Source organism: Odocoileus virginianus, chromosome 5 (genome assembly GCF_023699985.2).
Source record: "Odocoileus virginianus isolate 20LAN1187 ecotype Illinois chromosome 5, Ovbor_1.2, whole genome shotgun sequence".
NCBI lineage: Eukaryota > Metazoa > Chordata > Mammalia > Artiodactyla > Cervidae > Odocoileus > Odocoileus virginianus.
The window spans coordinates 1,419,144-1,436,644 of record NC_069678.1 but is presented as its reverse complement, the minus strand read 5'-3'; the positions used below and the strand labels follow the sequence as shown (position 1 = coordinate 1,436,644).

At 42.5% G+C, this 17,501-nt stretch overlaps 1 protein-coding gene and 1 long non-coding RNA gene across 3 annotated transcripts in view; one reads left to right on the top strand and one right to left on the bottom strand.

Annotated features, from left to right (window-relative positions):
* The window catches only part of LOC110151943 (myomegalin), a 235,849-nt gene that overhangs the window by 136,502 nt on the left and 81,846 nt on the right, over positions 1-17,501 (top strand).
* Positions 1,258-16,209, bottom strand: LOC110151945 (uncharacterized). Of its 2 annotated transcripts, none has more exons than XR_002318212.2 (3): positions 15,844-16,209; positions 15,284-15,387; positions 1,258-2,377 (listed from the first exon to the last, which is right to left on the bottom strand). It is a non-coding gene; the product is annotated as an uncharacterized lncRNA (long non-coding RNA). The 2 variants fall into 2 exon arrangements; XR_011487619.1 differs by lacking the exon at positions 1,258-2,377 and adding an exon at positions 12,469-13,910.

The following is a 17,501-nucleotide window of genomic DNA, read 5'->3' as shown; positions in this document are numbered from 1 at the left end:
TGTGACAACTCTTTATTTGTGACACCCCAAGCCCTGATGCTGGGAAAGATTGAAGGTGGGAGGAGAAGGGGACAACAGAGGATGAGATGGTTGGATGGCATCACCAACTCAATGGACATGAGTTTGGGTAAACTCTGGGAGCTGGTGATGGACACGGAGGCCTGGTGTGCTGCAAACAGTCAGACATGACTGAGCAACTGAACTGAACTGAAGCTCTTGATGCTTCAGTTATCAAACAAGGTGTTATCCTTGTTTGCTAACAATAGCAGCATCTTAGTTCTACTGTATTATACTCAAACTGTAATCTGCCATGCCACTTGTCACCACAGGAGCCACACCTCCACAATGTGAAAGGCACAAGTTAAATTTGTAAGCTCTGGGCCTGCTCCACAGAGACTGAAGAATTTTTTCATCCCCAGCAAAGCTATTCCCAAAACTTTCCCTTACAGATGTTAGGGAACCAAGGAGCTTGAGTTCTGAGGAGTGATTCACTTCCTCCACCTCCTCCCAGCCCCTTCCAACCGGGAACTCCGCACCTGGGCTTCAGAAGAAAGACAGCTCACAACTCATACACTTCTAGGTTTGAGTTATTCAAATGTAAGACACTCATCTTACCCCTCCTCCCATAGATAAATATTATACTTCTCATGTAATCTCAGTATGAAAGTCTGGACTGAGAACTAATCTCTGAGTTTCAGAGAAAAAAATCTCTGAAGTTTACTTCAGAATCTTCCTCAAATAAGAAAGACAGTTTTGATAAAAATTATTTGATTGAATTTATTTTACCATCCCTCTAGCTGTTTCCCTTTTTCATTCTACCAGAACGTTGTGCACTGTTGTTATCTCTAAGTTGTGTCTGACTCTTTGCAACCCTACAGACTATAGCCCACTAGGCTCCTCTGTCCATGGGATTTTTCAGGCAAGAATACTGGAGTGGGTTGCCATTTCCTTCTCCTTTCCAACCCAGGGATCGAACCTGCGTCTCCAGTTTGGTAGGCAGATTCTTTATTAGCATCCCTTTTAGCTGGATTGTACCTGTAGAATACTTATGAACTTCTTTTATATAATTAACTTCATAGAGCAACAACAACAATAATACCGCAAGCTTGACATGCCACAGATTGGGAACACTCCATGTTTGCTTTCAATGAATGCTCCGTGTGCATTCAGATCAACAGCATGTTGTGACCAGAGTGCATCGTGATGGAGCATGCTCCATGCTCAGGAGCATCGTGATGGAGCTGTCAGGCCACGGCAACTTGTCTACATCTTTCTTACTAGGGACTCAGAAAACGTAATAAAGTGCAGTTTACAAAGTGTTTTTCTCTTCCTTAGTGAAGCTATCCACAAAGTTGCAGGCGAAAGCTGTCAGTTGTTCTGGTTATTGATATTATTCTCTTCTTCAGAATCAATGTGCCTGCTCAGTCACATTTGACTCATTGTGACCCTTTGGACTATAGCCTGCCAAACTCCTGTGTCCATGGGGTTTTTCAGGCAAGGATACTAGAATGGGTTGCCATTTACTCTTCCAGGGGATCTTCCATGACCCAGCATTGAATCCACATCTGCTGCATTGCAGGCGGATTCTTTACCTGCTGAGCCATAGGGTAACCCCTTTCTATGGAATGGTAGAAGCTTTATTTAAAAGAATTTTTTAAATGAAACCAGACCTGAAGGGTATGAAGGCAGGAGGGGAGATAATATCCTTGCAAAGGAATATCTGGAGAAATTCTTGCTTTGTTTCTTTTTTTCTCCTCTCCATTCCCCCCCACCCCCGCAACCAGTATTATATAAGCACCATTTATTAATGTGTGATTACACTGTGGTTGGCCTAAAAAATGACACAGGACAACAGACTTAGGGGAGTCATCTATTAAGCCATCAGGACCTTCCTCCTCACACAAAGCAACAGACACTTGAGCCATTACATTTAAGCCTCGTTTGGAACCTAATGTAAATATCACTGCATGCAGTGAGGCATATTTCCTAAAATAGCAAACATTCCAGTGTTACCATGGAGACATCTGATGTAGAAGGTTAAGGCAAGAATGCACTCTAATGCTCAAGGCAGAGACTGAAAACCTTGCAGGGATTAGCCGCTCAGGCAGCTCCAGCCAACTTCATGTAAGGAGAGTGTTTTTTTTTAGAGCAGTTTTTAAGTATCCCCTTCTTAAGCTGATGAAATTGAAGCTAGAGACTCATTTATAAATCCTCATTCAACGTCGGTGTCTTCCAGACAAGCCTTCATTGGTAATGTGTCTCAGAAATAGGCTTTATCACCCACGGCAACCATAGTTCTGCTAGAGCAGGAGAGGAGGTAGAAAAATGAGGGGTTTCTTTGCAGCTTTATTTACTGAGCACTTAAATGCACAAGGTACTGTAAGGTGAAGGAAGACAAAAACTTAAAGTTAGTCTCTGACTTCTAGGAATTACAATCTGATTGGAAGATAAGAAAATCTGTGATGGGAACAAAATACAAGGCAGAGGAGAAAGGAAAAAAATCTAAGGGGCTGCCTGGGCAGTGAAGATTCTGGTCTGTAAGAAATAAACAGGAATTTAATAAGAGATTAAAAAAATAATAGACATCAATTTATTTATTCATCCAGTAGAGTACCTCAGAAGATAACACGATGAGTTAAATGTGGTTCCTCTTCTTAAGGAGCTTACCTGCCTAAGGGGAGAAGGCAAAATGGCACACATATTACTATGGGTATAAAAAGTGCTTTGGAAGTTCAGACAAGAGAAAGATATGAGGGGATTAAGAAAGGCAACTTAAAGGAAATACTTGAGGCTGGTTAGGGCTTTGACAAGTGGAGGTGGTAACAGTGAGAAAGAATGTTACAAGTAGGTAAGAGAGAGGTAGGAAATCTCAGGGAAAGGAAGCAGTAGTTGGAATAGTGAGGATGTGCAGGGAGACAGTGAGTTTAGGATGGAAAGATAGGATAATGCTGGAGTCAGAGGACCTTAGATGGCAGGTCAAGAAGTTTATAATTGTGGGTTAAGTCCTTAGGTCTCCAGATTACTATGCAGGAAAATGATATATTGAGGTGTTTTATAAAGATTAATCTGGAAGAAGGAATAAGTAGAAGAGAAAGAAGGTGAGAGGACTATTATGGAACTCGATTACTTAAGATATGAGGTTGCTAGCAGGTAACCAAGAATGAAAGATTTATGCTAAGCAAAAGAACGAAGGCTCCAATACTTTGGCCACCTGATGCAAAGCAGCAACTCGCTGGAAAAGACCCTAACACCGGGGAAGATTGAAGGCCAGAGGCGATGGGGGCAGCAAAGGATGAGATGGTTGAATGGCATCACTGACTCAATAGACATGAATTTGAGCAAACTCTGGGAGGCAGTGTCCTCCAGAACAGAGCATGGCGTGCAGCAGTTCATGGGGCTGCAAAGAATCAGAAACAATTTAGTGACTGAACAACAACAACAAAAGAATGAAATAAAATTTTAAGATATAATGACCTGACAGTGACAGGGCGGGAGAAATAAGAGACACGGGTTTGATCCCTGGGTCGGGAAGATTGCCTGGAGAAGGAAATGGCAACCCACTCCAGTATTCTTGCCTGGAGAATCCCATGAATAGAGGAGCCTGGCAGGCTACAGTCCATGGGATCGCAGAGCCAGACATGACTGAAGCAACTTGGCATGCATGCAAGCGATTCATTCATTCATTGATTCATTCATGTAATTCAGTCAGTGACTGTTTATTGAGTGCCTACCATAGCCAGACACTGGTGTGATTAAGTGCTGGAAAAACCATAAGAATAAGCATGGTAGAGTCCTTCCCCTCAGGGAGCTTATATTCTAATAAGGGAGCTAAATAACCACATAATCAAGCAAATAATTGCAAATTGTGATAAATACATTGAGAAAAGATAAAAGAGCAAGGATTGGCAAACTATCAAAGACCAGATAGAAATAATTTAGACTTTATAGGCCATAAGATTTCTGCCATTGTAGCACAACACCAGCCATACACAATACATGAAGGACTTGGCATAGCAGTGTTCCAATAAAACTTTATTTACAAAAACAGGTGGGGGTCAGGTTTAGCTCCCAATTCATAGTTCCCATGACCCTTAATAGATAATTAGGAGGAAAGAGGGGGAGGCACTATAGGTAAAGGGAAGATGGCAAAAAAGAATTCTATCTTTCCTGGGATAATTTTGAGATGTCTCTGACACATATAGTTGCAGGTACAAATAGTAGTTGGCCATTTGAGAGTTGAACTCAGAGGAGCATTCTTGGATAAAGATATTCTTTTAGTGGTTCTGACCACCAACTGCAACATGTGTGTTCAGAGCAGGAGCACTTCCCACATAACACTGAGCCATTATTAGACGTAGCAGAGTGTCTGAGAATTCAACTCAATTCTGATACTATCTACCTGGAGACAGCATCAGAGCCCACAGTTAAGGATTCAGTCTCACCTTAAGGACTGCCTCCACACCCCTCTCAGTGACCCCTCTGTCCCTCTCCCTCCAACCCCTGGGGCTTCAGACAATGGTTACAAATCCCACCTTATCATCTGTGCCTCTGGCCAGCAATAGATAAGAAGTTTCAATAGCCTCCTCCTTGGACTTCAGACACCAGTCACAAGTACAGACTGTTACATGTATGACCAACTTGCATGACCACCTTGCTAGAAATTAGAGGTTCACATGATACAACCCCCTCCTTGGGTTAGATTAATTTGCCAGAGCTGCTCACAGAACTAAGAGAAAACAGTTTACTTACTGCATCACTGGTTTATTGTTTAAGGATATAACCCAGCAATAGCAAGATGGGAGATATGCATTGGGCAAGGTATGTGTGAAGGGGTGTGGAACTCCCAAGCCTTCCTTCACCAGGCATAGTACTCTCCCTGAATTTCCAGGCATTCACCAACCCAAAAGCTGTCTGAACCCAGTCCTCTTGGGTTTTTATGGAGGTTTCATTACAAAAGCATGATTGACTGGATCATTGGCCATTGGTGATTGACAGACTTCAGGTCTTTTTCCCTTCCCTGAAGATTGGGGATAGGACTGAAAATTCCACCAGATTACCTTACCTGTCTCCTGAGAAACCTGTATGCAGATCAAAAGCAACAGTTAGAACCGGACATAGAACATTGGACTGGTTAAAATTGAGAAAGGAGTATGTCAAGGCTGTATATTGTCACCCTTCTTATTTAACTTTTGTGCAGAGTACACCATGCAGAATGCCAGGTTGGATGAATCTCAAGCTGGAATGAAGATTGTCAGGAGAAATATCAACAACCTCAGATATGTAGATGATACCACTCTAATGGCAGAATGTAAAGAGGAACTAAAGAGTCTTTTGATGAGGGTGAAAGAAGAGAGTGAAAAAGCTGGCTTAAAACCCAGCATTCAAAAAACTAAGATCATTTATCTGGCCCTATCACTTCAGGGCAAATAGAACGGGGAAACAATGGAAACAGTGACATTTTATTTTCTTGGGCTCCAAAATCACTGCAGACAGTGACTGCAGCCATGAAATTAAAAGATACTTCCTCCTTGGAAGAAAAGCTATGACAAACCTAGACAGTGTATTAAAAAGCAGAGACATCACTTTGCTGACAAAGGTTCATATAGTCAAAGTTACAGTTTATCCAGTAGTCATATAGAGATGTGAGAGTTGGACCATTAAGAAAACTGAGCACTGAATTTTTTGAATTGTGGTAATGGAGAAAATTCTTGAGTATGTTGGGCAGCAAGGAGATCAAACCTGTTAATCCTAAAGGAAATCAACCCTGAATATTCATTGGTAAGACTGATGCTGAAAGTGAAGCTCCAATACTTTGGCCACCAGATGCTAAGAACCAACTAATTGGAAAGGACCCTGATGCTGGGAAAGATTGAGGGCAGGAGGAGAGGGGGACCACAGAGGGTTAAATGGTTGAATGGCATCACCGACACAATGGACATGAGTTTGAGCAAATGGGAAGATAATGAAGGACAGGGAAGTCTGGCGTGCTGCAGTCCATGGGATTGCAAATAATAGGACAGGATTTAGTGACTGAACAACAATAACAATCATGTTCCTCTGGTGACTTTCACATGCTTTGAGTCACCTCATTAACATAATAAAAGACACCTTTATCACTGTCATCTTTTAGGAAATGCCAAAGATTTAGGATTCTGTGCCAGAAAGAGGGACAAACCAAATATATATTATTATAAATCACAGTATCACAAATATAAGTTGGAAGTTATTAATACAAATATGGGAAAGGCTGTGTGTGCTTAGTCACTCAGTCATATCTGACTCTCTGAGACCCCATGGACTGTAGCTTGCCAGGCTCCTCTGTCCATGGGGATTCTTGAGGCAAGAATACTGGAGTGGGTTACCATGCCCTCCTCCAGGGGGATCTTCCCAACCCAGGGAAGATCCCAGGGATCGAACCCAGGTCTCCAGCACTGCAGGCAGATTTTTTACCATCTGAGCCACCAGGGAAGCCTATCACAGTATCAAAAATATAAATTGGAAGTTATTAATACCAAGATGGGAAAGGCTGAGATGATATTGAAAGAGAATGAAAGGACAGGTGAAAATGGCCTAGGACTGACTCACTCTCATTGAACTCTCATCAATCCCAGCGATGGAACCCAGGGATTGAACCCAGGTCTCCTGCACTGCAGGCAGATTCTTTACCATCTGAGCCACCAGGGAAGCCCATCACAGTATCAAAAATATAAATTGGAAGTTATTAATACCAGGATGGGAAAGGCTGAGATGATATTGAAAGAGAATGAAAAGACAGGTGAAAATGGCCTAGGAGTGACTCACTCTCACTGAACACCTACAAAAGGTTCATAGTAGGTGTGACTCCGAATTTACAAATTCACTTATGCAGGAAATACCACATTACTTTTCTTAAATCAATTTAATGTTACCCTGAGTCCTTATCCTAGTCAGGCTGGTGGGAAATTAAATTCCATTCATTTGGTACTTCCTCCTCCCCACTCTATCAGTTATGTGATGGACCCTAGGCTTTATCAGGTGTCAAAGCATCAAGGAGACTACTCTGACCATTTGTCCACCGATGAAGCACCCCTGCCATAGCACACACAATTCTACCAATCCTAAGTGGACTCTTTGATAGAGCCTAGACTAGACTTTATCCTCTTCAGGTCACCCAGGCCTTCTCTGCTCAGGTCCGGCTGCTTCTGCAGGACACTAATGATGGAGGTGGGTCCCTGTTTCTCTTTGAGCTCCCACCTCCACCCCATTCTCTTTCTGATTTGGGTGAAAATTTACCCTTTCCTCTTTTGTTGACCTCAAAGACATTTCTCTCTTTTTCTCTTCCACACTGGGACACCTGGCTTAATCTTTTCAGTGGGTTTAAAATTTTATCCAAGTCAGGAAATGCATTTGACTTTAGTCCACCTCGGTTCTTTGCTCTGCAAAAAACTAGTCAAGGGAGTGGTAAGGGCTTTAACTATCAGACTTAGGAAAGAGGTGGGTGGGGGTATACAGGTAATACATCTATATTCAAAAATTTACCATGTCACCATTTGATCAGGGAAGAAATGTGAGATGAGCTGAAAGGGAAATAGGTTAGGATATTTTTATATAGATATTGAAATACCAGGCTAAGGGTTTTGGATGCTGTAGTTAGTGGGGCTTCCCTGGTAGCTCAGCTGGTAAAGAATTTGCCTGCAGTGCAGGAGACCCTGGTTCGATCCCTAGAGAAGGGAAAGGTAGGTAGTGGACATGCTATAGGTTGTGGACAGTTATGGATCTTTACCATAAATGTTCTAGAAATAGTATGCAAGATGATTAGAGAGTTAAGCATCTAAGGCTGTGTAACATGATTCAGGTTTCAGGTTTTAAGAACCCTAAAAGGACAGTGTGGGGAAGATATGAAACAACATTTCTGAACACATTAGAGATGCTCAGAAATAGGGTAAAAAAGAATTTAGCATTTGGCTTAATAGGGAAGGATTCTGAGAGGTTAAGGTGACACCTCTTTAGTTTACAAGTCTAACCTGTTGTGGATAATAGTTTATGCTTGACCTCATTCCTCCTGATGTTTGTCCAGGTAGTGACAATGTTAACTATCCTTCTCGTTCTTGAAACTCCATTCCCCTCTCACCTGTGTTGGTTTTTTTTTCTTCTAAGTTTTATTTTTGTTTCTTTGGTTCCAGTTTTCATCTTTATCTATTTGTTTCTTATTTATTTTTGGTAAAATTGTGCAGCATGTAGGATCTTGGTTCCTAGGCCAGGGAGAACCTGGGCCTCCTAGTAGAGTCCAGTAGAGTCCGAATCACTGGACTGTTCAGGAAGTCATCAATTGTTTTTTGTTTGTTTGCTTGCTTTTGTTTTTGGGCTGTATCCCATGACTTGTGGAATCCTAGCTCCCTGACCAGGGATTGAACCCAGGCCCCTGCAGTGAATCTTAGTCACTGGACTGCCAGGGGATTCCCTCACCTATGTTTTGATTGTGAAAGAGCTCTACTTAGTTTTTCCACTTTTCTCCTCGGTCCCTAAATACTGTAAGTCCCAAATAAAACTGTGTATAATCTCTTTGCATACGGCCTCAACTCCCACATTTCTGTTTAGACCATTTTTCTACCAGTCTTCCAGACCAAAACCCTTATCACATTTTTAACCTTTCATCCTCTCTGCATCAAGTCCTGCTGTTCAATCCTTCAAAATGACTCATATTTACCCCTTTTCCCCCCCATTTTTATACTGTACCACATTATCTCACATATGAATCATGGCAATGGGTTTTTTAACAAGACTTCCCTGTAACCATCCCAAAATCTGTCCTTAAAACTTCTGTTAAAACTTCTTAAAGCCATTCTGTTATCTGATTTCCCTAAAATAAACTTTTCATCACATCATTCTTTGCTCAAATTCATAACACCAAGTCCAAATTATTTTGCCTTTCTCAAACATTAACCAAATTATAGTTGCCAAGGCCCACCATAGTATAGTATCTGGTTTTCAGGTGGCTCTTTATATATGTTCTTTGAATGAGCAATTATTGAGGTGTACAAAGTGTACTTACAGATACATGGATTAGGATCAGATGTCCCACAAAATCCTCTTTACTGCCAGGCTAGCACCAGATTTAACCTAACTCCCAAGACTTTTCATGATTCTACTTTTTTTTTTTTACTTTTACATTCTTTCTTTTTTTTTCCTTTCGTTTCCTCCATCCTAAAACCCATTTCAAGTCCCACTCTTGTCCACTTCACCTGAATTAACTCATACTTATCTCCACTTTTTCTGCACTTACATTGAAGTTGTCAGTACCATTTAATTTACCAATCAGTTATTCTAACTGTAGCATGCACATTCTCACCCCTTCAACTAAACTGAAAGCTCCCTGAAGACAGAGAGAAGAAAAAAAAAAAACACTGAGTTTGCATAAATTCTTGCTCATCAGTTGATTAACAAGTATTTTGAAATTCATTTAAACAGCTGTGGATGTTTAATAACATGAAAGTATGCAGTGTTTTCTATATTAAGATAAGTTCTGCTGATAACCATATTACTGCAGTCTGTAGTTGAACTGCAAATCTCCTGGTATTAAGTCAACTGTTTTGAAATGCTGTGTGTTTAATTAATGCAAAGTATGATTGCTTCTGTCTTCTTCAGGATTTCTAACCAGCAGAGGGATATCATGCACATGCTTGTGGCATTACCATAGAGTCTAACTGGCTTGACTTTGATCTCACATTTCCTCATCTGCTTTTGTTTCTCTGCCAGAATGACTTTTTTTTTGGGGGGGGGGCATAGTTTTTAGTAATTAGGACAGCTATTTTCAGTGTCATAAACTAGGGTAATGAAATCTAATACAACTGGTTTGGGACATAGGGATTTTCCACCTCTTGGAAACTCCCTCCCAGCCCAGAATGAGGTCTTAGAAACACTACAACAGAGGGAGTACCAAAGTAGCTACAGTTCTAAGAGAATCTTCCCAGGCACCCAGATTTGGAGATCAAAATAGACATAGTGCAAAAGATCCCGATCATAATAATACTTAGGAATCTTATTCCAAAGGGGCACACAGTTCTCTAAATTCAACAGTTTTGCATGTAGTTCTTCCTTAGTGAGTTTTCCCATTTATCTGCAGAACTGATTGTTTGGCTGAGATGTGTCGGAATACATTTTTAAAAGAGTTCTATTTAGTTCTCAGCAGCATCTGTATGATCTGAGAATCTGTTGGGAATGCACATTATTGGGCCCCTTCTCAGACCAACTGAATTAGAAATGTGTTAATCTACCTTTTAACAAGCCCTCCAAGTGATTCTGATACATGCCAAAGGTGGAAAAGCACTGTTTAATTTCAATATGTTTATTTTGTAGATTAGGAAATCGAGGGCCAGATATAAGTGATGACTTAGGACAGAGAGCAAATATGTGCTTGTGAATGCATCTGTCGATTCATTTTGAGGGCACACTGCTGGTGTATAGAATTAATCATTTGCTTAATTCGTTACATTCATTAATAGCTTATCATAATATGAAAATTTTTCTCTGTAAAATTTTCCTTTATTATGTACTTTTGATAAGTTTTAGAAGTCATCACCCTATTCTAAGTCATCACAAAAGCCTGAGGTCTCACCTTAACAAATGCTTCACTTCAATTATAAATGTATGGTGTGTGTGTGTGTGTGTGTGTGTGTGTGCGCGCGCGTGCGCGCGCGCTCAGTTGTTCGGTTGTGTCCAACTCTATGCGACCCCATGGAGTGGGTTACCATTTCCTTCTCCAGGGGATCTTCCTGACCCAGGGATCGAATCTGTGTCTCTTGCATCTCCTACATTGACAGGCTGATTCTTTTACCACTGTGCCATCTGTGTGGTATGTGTATGTGTATATAAAACAATATTTTCCAAAACTCATGTGGATAGGAACTATGAAGTCTCAACTGAGCCTTTTATAGAATTTCTTCTGGGCTACATTTTATTTTCCCAGTTTTCAAAGCTATTCTTACGATAAAGTAGAGGTTGTTTGTTTAGTCACTAAGTCATGTCCAACTCTTTTGTGACCCTGTGGATTCTAGCCCATCAGGCTCCTCTGGCCATGGGATTTCCCAGGCAAGAATACTGGAGTGGGTTGCCATTTCCTTCTCCAGGGGATCTTCCCAACCCAGGGACCTGTATCTCTTGCTTGGCGGGCAGATTCTTTACCACTGAGCCACCAGGGAAGCCCAAAGTAGAAATTACTTTTCACCAAAGAAATCCCTCAGGTTAAAATTTTATGGGTACTTACATATTTATTTACCCCTTTAATCTTTTAAAAATTGAACTAATAATAACATTTAAAATCTACAGATGAAACCATTCAGTTCAGTGAGCTTCAAAATTGTACACATCCATGTAACTATCACCCCAAAATAAGATATAGAATGTTTTAATCACTCCAGAAAATTCTGTTGTTCCCCCTTGCAATCAATTGTCACCCTATCTCCCCCCCACCCAAAAACCACTTTCTGAATTTCTATTAGTATATAAATAGTTAGACTTTAAGTCGTTAGACTAAAATGAAATCACACAGGATATATTGATACGCTTGTTTCACTTAAGATGCTTTTGTGATTCATTCATGTTGTGGGTATCAGACTTCATTCTTTTTTATTGATGGTTAATATTGGGTGCACTAGTGGAAAAGAATCTACCTGACAATGCAGCAGATGCAGGATACGTGGGTTCTATCCCTGGATTGAGAAGATTCCCTGGAGAAGGAAATGGACACCCACTCCAGTATTCTTGCCTGGAAATGTTCATGGACAGAGAAGCCTGGCAGGCTACAGTCCATAGTGTCACAAAGAGTTGGACATGACTGGGCACACACACACTTCTAATGTTACCTTATATGAACATATCAAGATATGTTTATCCTGCCTCTTAGTAATACTTTTTTTTCTTATCACAAAATCAATATATGCTTATTACAGAAAACTACAGAATACAAATGAGGAAAGGAGAAAGGAAGTCTCCATAATTATACTTTCCAGACTTAATCACGAAATAATAACTTGCATATCCCCTTGAACTTTTGTTTATATAAACTGTCCACAGATATTTATCACATATATTATAAAAGTTCTCATTTTAGGTTCAAGTTTTACCACTTAGACTCTATGTGTCTTAAATTGGCACAATTCTTAGTTGTTTTGTTGTGGTTTTTTGTTTTGTTTTGCCTCAAGGCTTGTGGAATGTCAATTCCTTAACCAGAGATTGAACCCAGGCCACAGCAGTACAAGCCAGTGAAAATCAGTAGGCTGCCAGGGAACTCCTCTTAGTTTTAACTATAGGATATTTCCAAATTTTAAAACATTTAGAAACTAATATGTGAATATATACTTATCACCCCAGATTCAAATCATCCATGGTATACAGAATAAAAGTAAATGTTCTGTTCAGCTCCCCATTTTGCTTACCTCCCCAGAGGTAGACAGTGTTAACTAGATACAAAAAATCTTGACCAAGATGATATTGGTAAGGACCGTGAAGTGCTGAATTTATTATCCATAACTTTTGTTTCTTTTCTTCTCTCTTAAAGATTTTTTTATTTATTTATGGCTGGGCTGGATCTTCATTGCTGTGGGCAGGCTCTTCTCTAATTTCTCTAGTGGGGGCTACTCTTTCTTGTGGTGTGCTGGCTTCTTATTGTGGGGCCTTCTCTTGTGGAGCGTGGGCTCTAGAGTGCAGGTCCGGTAGTTGTGGTTCATAGGCTTAGTTGCTCCAAGGCATGGGAGATCTTCCTGGACTAAAGGGATTGAACCCATGTCCTCTGAATTGGCAGGACCATCAAGGATGTCCCACATAACTTTTCTTCTGAGTTTAACTTTAAATTTTGTATTTTCAGTTGATCTATACAAAAGTGATCTTTTTAGCTATACAAAAAAGATCTTCACGACCCAGTTAATAACGATGGTGTGATCAGTCACCTAGAGCCAGACATCCTGGAATGTGAAGTCAAGGGGGTCTTAGCATCACTACGAACAAAGCTAGTGGAGGTGACGGAATTCCAGTTGAGCTATTTCAAATCCTCAGATGATGCTGTGAAAGTGCTGCACTCAATATGTCAGCAAATTTGGAAAACTCAGCAGTGGCCACAAGACTGGAAAAGGTCAGTTTTCATTCCAATCCCAAAGAAAGACAATGCCAAAGAATGCTCAAACTACCACACAATTGCACTCATCTCACATACTAGCAAAGTAATGCTCAAAATTCTCCAAGCCAGGCTTCAGCAATACGTAAACCATGAACTTCCAGATGTTCAAGCTGGTTTATTAACGTAGAGGAACCAGAGATCAAATTGCCAACATCCGCTGGATCATTGAAAAAGCAAGAGAGTTCCAGAAAAACATCTATTTCTGCTTTATTGACTATACCAAAGCCTTTGACTGTGTGGATCACAATAAACTGTGGAAAATTCTGAAAGAGATGGGAATACCAGACCGCTTCACCTGCCTCTTGAGAAACCTGTATGCAGGTCAGGAGGCAACAGTTAGAAGTGGACATGGAACAACAGACTGGTTCCAAATAGGAAAAGGAGTACGTCAAGGCTGTATCCTGATTATTTAACTTATATGCAGAGTACATCATGAGAAATGCTGGGCTGGATGAAGCACAAGCTGGAAACAAGATTGCCAGGAGAAATATCAATTACCTCAGATATGCAGATGATACCACCCTTATGGCAGAAAGTGAAGAGGAACTAAAGAGCCCCTTGATGAAAGTGAAAGAGGAGAGTGAAAAAGCTGGCTTAAAGCTCAACATTCAGAAAACTAATATTACCTCATGGCAAATAATTGGGGAAACAGTGGAAACAGTGGCTGACTTTATTTTTTGGAGCTCCAAAATCATTGCAGATGGTGACTGCAGCCATGAAATTCAGACACTTACTCCTTGGAAGGAAAGTTATGGCCAACCTAGACAATATATTAAAAAGCAGAGACATTACTTTGCTAACAAAGGTCCATCTACTCAAGGCTATGGTTTTCTAGTAGTCATGTATGGATGTGAGAGTTGAACTATAAAGAAAGCTGAGCACTGAAGAATTGATGCTTTCGAACTGTGGTGTTGGAGAAGACTCTTGAGAGTCCCTTGGACTGCAAGGAGATCCAACCAGCCCATCCTAAAGGAGATCAGTCCTGGATGTTCATTGGAAGGTCTGATGTTGAAGCTGAAACTCCAAAACTTTGGCCACCTGATGTGAAGAGCTGACTCATTTGAAAAGACCCTGATGCTGGGAAAGATTGAGGGCAGGAGGAGAAGGGGACGACAGAGGATGAGATGGTTGGATGGCATCACCGACTCAATGGACATGAGTTTGGGTAGGCTCTGGGAGTTGGTGATGGACAGGGAGACCTGGCGTGCTGCGATTTATGGAGTCGCAGAGTCGGTCATGACTGAGCGACTGAACTGAACTGAAAAATATCAAATGATCATGTCAGGAGTAGTTCTAGTACTCTAGCTTACTATCCATTTTGAGATATGGTCTTTAAGTCTTCTCTGGGAGTAAAGAGTTGAGTGCTTTATTTATCTTGTTGGAAGCCAAGAAATGTATAGCTCTCTTTTCTAGTATGTTGATTTTTGTTATAGCAAACATATTCTTCAATGCTAAGTTGCTTTTTCTCTGTTTGTACTGACTTGCCTGTCTATGTCAACTATCTATATGATGTTATTAAAGTTTAGAGACTGCAGGTCAGGTGCAAAATCTTATTAAGGAATATAGAATAATACAAAGTATTACTTAGAGTTTGCTCCCAAAGAGCACTTTTGTTCCATTAATTACTTTGTTTCATTTTGCATTTTCTTCAGTAACAGAATGTGGCTTGCATCCACAGCCAAAGATGAGGCCTTAATTAATATCTTAGTTTGTACTTTTTGGACTTTTGAGTCCTTGCTATTCTTGAAGACAATACTTAAGATAGGGTATAGCAGGGTAGTGTTCTGGCAGGCCAGAAACTCCTTGCCTCTGTATAGATTCCAAAGATTGTTATTTAATTTCTTCTGACTCTGAAGCTCATATAGCTAGAGGTAGGCAAAAACGCACCTATGGTGAGTTTTACTTGGAAATCTCTTTTACATTATTGGTTTGGGAGCCAGAATGTGCATATTTAGGTGAAATCACAGATGCAAAGTTCTGTAGCCTACTAAAGCCAAAGCTCTCAGACCTGTCCTTATCATTCATGATGGAGCTACTAATCTTTTGTTTCGATGATTAAATAAAAGAGTGATACAATCTTGAGTGTGCAGAGTCCCATTTGTTTAACGAGCCAAATTCTGTTCAAGTACTTACCCCAAATCATCTCATTTAATCCTCCATAAGAACTTTGGGGGTTTATTATGAGTTTTCATTGAAGGCATCTGAATGTCTCCAGGTTTAGGAGTATAGCCTCTGACCTGGAGATGAGGTTCAGAAATACTTTGACTGTTGTTGGCCTTATGAATTTAATATCTCACAAGGTCAAGTTAGTGAAATCTAGCATTACTGTAACTGGGAAATGTCTTGCTCTGGGAAAACTCCAGATGATTGCCTGGGACTGTTTTTCCTCCTATTTGGAGTTTGCCAGGGAGAAAATTATAAATGAAGGATGACACCTCAATTCCACCTAGAGAGAGCCCCAGCTTCCCCCAACTCTGTGTGTGCAATTCAAGTTCTATACCCAAGAGTGGGGTGACTTACTACTGGATAATGCTGAATAGACAGGATACTAACTGAAGTCAGTTAAATTCCCAGCCCCACTTCTGCAGAGAGCAGCACTCCCTGATACCTTGGACTCTTGCTCAAATAAACAAGGTCTTTTGTTCTAGTGTCTGTCTCCCCTTCCCACCCCCAAAATAAGGCCTGCAGTCTACCTGATACTTGAAAGAGGATTTGCTGATGGCAGCCTAGTCTCAGGTGTCTATATTCTTGAAAAAGCTTTTTGTCCATTATCTTCAAAATCTCGGTAAACCAGCTGCATCCGTGAGGTTTCTGTTGGACTCTTTCTCAGGTGACTGCTTCGAGCCGACCCTCACTTTAGGCTCTAAAAAAAAGGCAAATCATCCTGACAAACTCAACCCCAGCATGGCGAAGGAAGAAACACTTGTCCTCTTTTAGAGGGAGGTCGAACTGAGCCTCCTAAAATTCCCCCCTCCCCGGCCGCGGGTGAAGCCCCAGGGCCTTTTAATCTAGGAACGGGAGTGAGTAGGGAGAGGTGGGGCCGGAGAGGGGCAGCGCGCAGCGGTACCCAGTGGTGCTGCGAGACGGCTGCCTCCAGAGTACGTGGCAGTACCCCTGGACGGAGGGGGAGGGCATTCGGCTTTCTCCTCCCCTTGCAGAGCCTCGGGACAGTCCTCCCGGGCGGGAGGGAGGAACCGCAAGGGAACCGGTGCGCTTTTGGAGTGAAATTTTAGCAGATAAAAGTGGCCTGGCAGCGGTCGGCATCCGTCCCGCTCTTCCACCCGGGTAACCATAGCAGGTCGAGTCTGCGCCGTACCGCGAGGGGCGATGACTTGCTTGGGAACGAGGGGACGCGCTGGCCACCCCGCATGCGCAGAGCGAGGAGCCGGCCTCCTGGACTACAGCTCCCAGAGGAGTTTGCCGGCGGCCGCAGGCGTCTAACCGCTGGCGCCATCTTGAAATCTGATCCTCAATCTCTGAGTCTTTGCGTCAGCCGCCGGCGGCCGCCGGCGGACCGCGAACTCAGCCCGCTGAAAAGGGAGGGCGTAGAGGACACCGCGGCTGGCGGGAGAGACAGCTGGAGGAGACATGGCAGGTTCGGAGCGCGGCCTGCGCTGCTGTCACTCAGCATCCTCCTGAGGCATTTCCTCGCCCGCCGCCTCCCCGAGGGGCGGGGCCGACCACTCTGGTACCCAGAACCCGCGCGCGGGTGTCAGCGGAGCGCCCCTGCAGAGTGGGCACCCCACCGAGCTGTGCCATGCCAGCCGGAGGCCACCGAGGCGGGCGACGGAACGCAACCAAGCGCCAGTGAGCGATCACCGAGCAGCCGCCTCGGGGAAGCTCGGCAACCGCCGGAGGGAAGATGAAGGAGATTTGCAGGATCTGTGCCCGGGAGCTGTGCGGAAACCAGCGGCGCTGGATCTTCCACACGGCGTCCAAGCTCAACCTCCAGGTTCTGTTGTCGCACGTCCTGGGCAAGGATGTCTCCCGCGATGGCAAAGCTGAGTTTGCTTGCAGCAAGTGCGCGTTCATGCTCGATCGGATCTATAGATTCGACACCGTCATTGCCCGGATCGAAGCCCTTTCTATTGAGCGCTTGCAAAAGCTGCTGCTGGAGAAGGACCGCCTCAAGTTCTGCATTGCTAGCATGTATCGGAAGAATAACGATGACCCTGGCGCGGAGACCAAGGCGGGGAATGGTACGGTTGACATTTCCGGCTTACCCGATGTCAGATACTCTGCACTGCTCCAGGAAGACTTTGCCTATTCAGGGTTCGAGTGTTGGGTAGAAAATGAGGATCAGATTCAGGAGCACAGCTGTCATGCTTCGGAAGGCCCCGGAAATCGACCC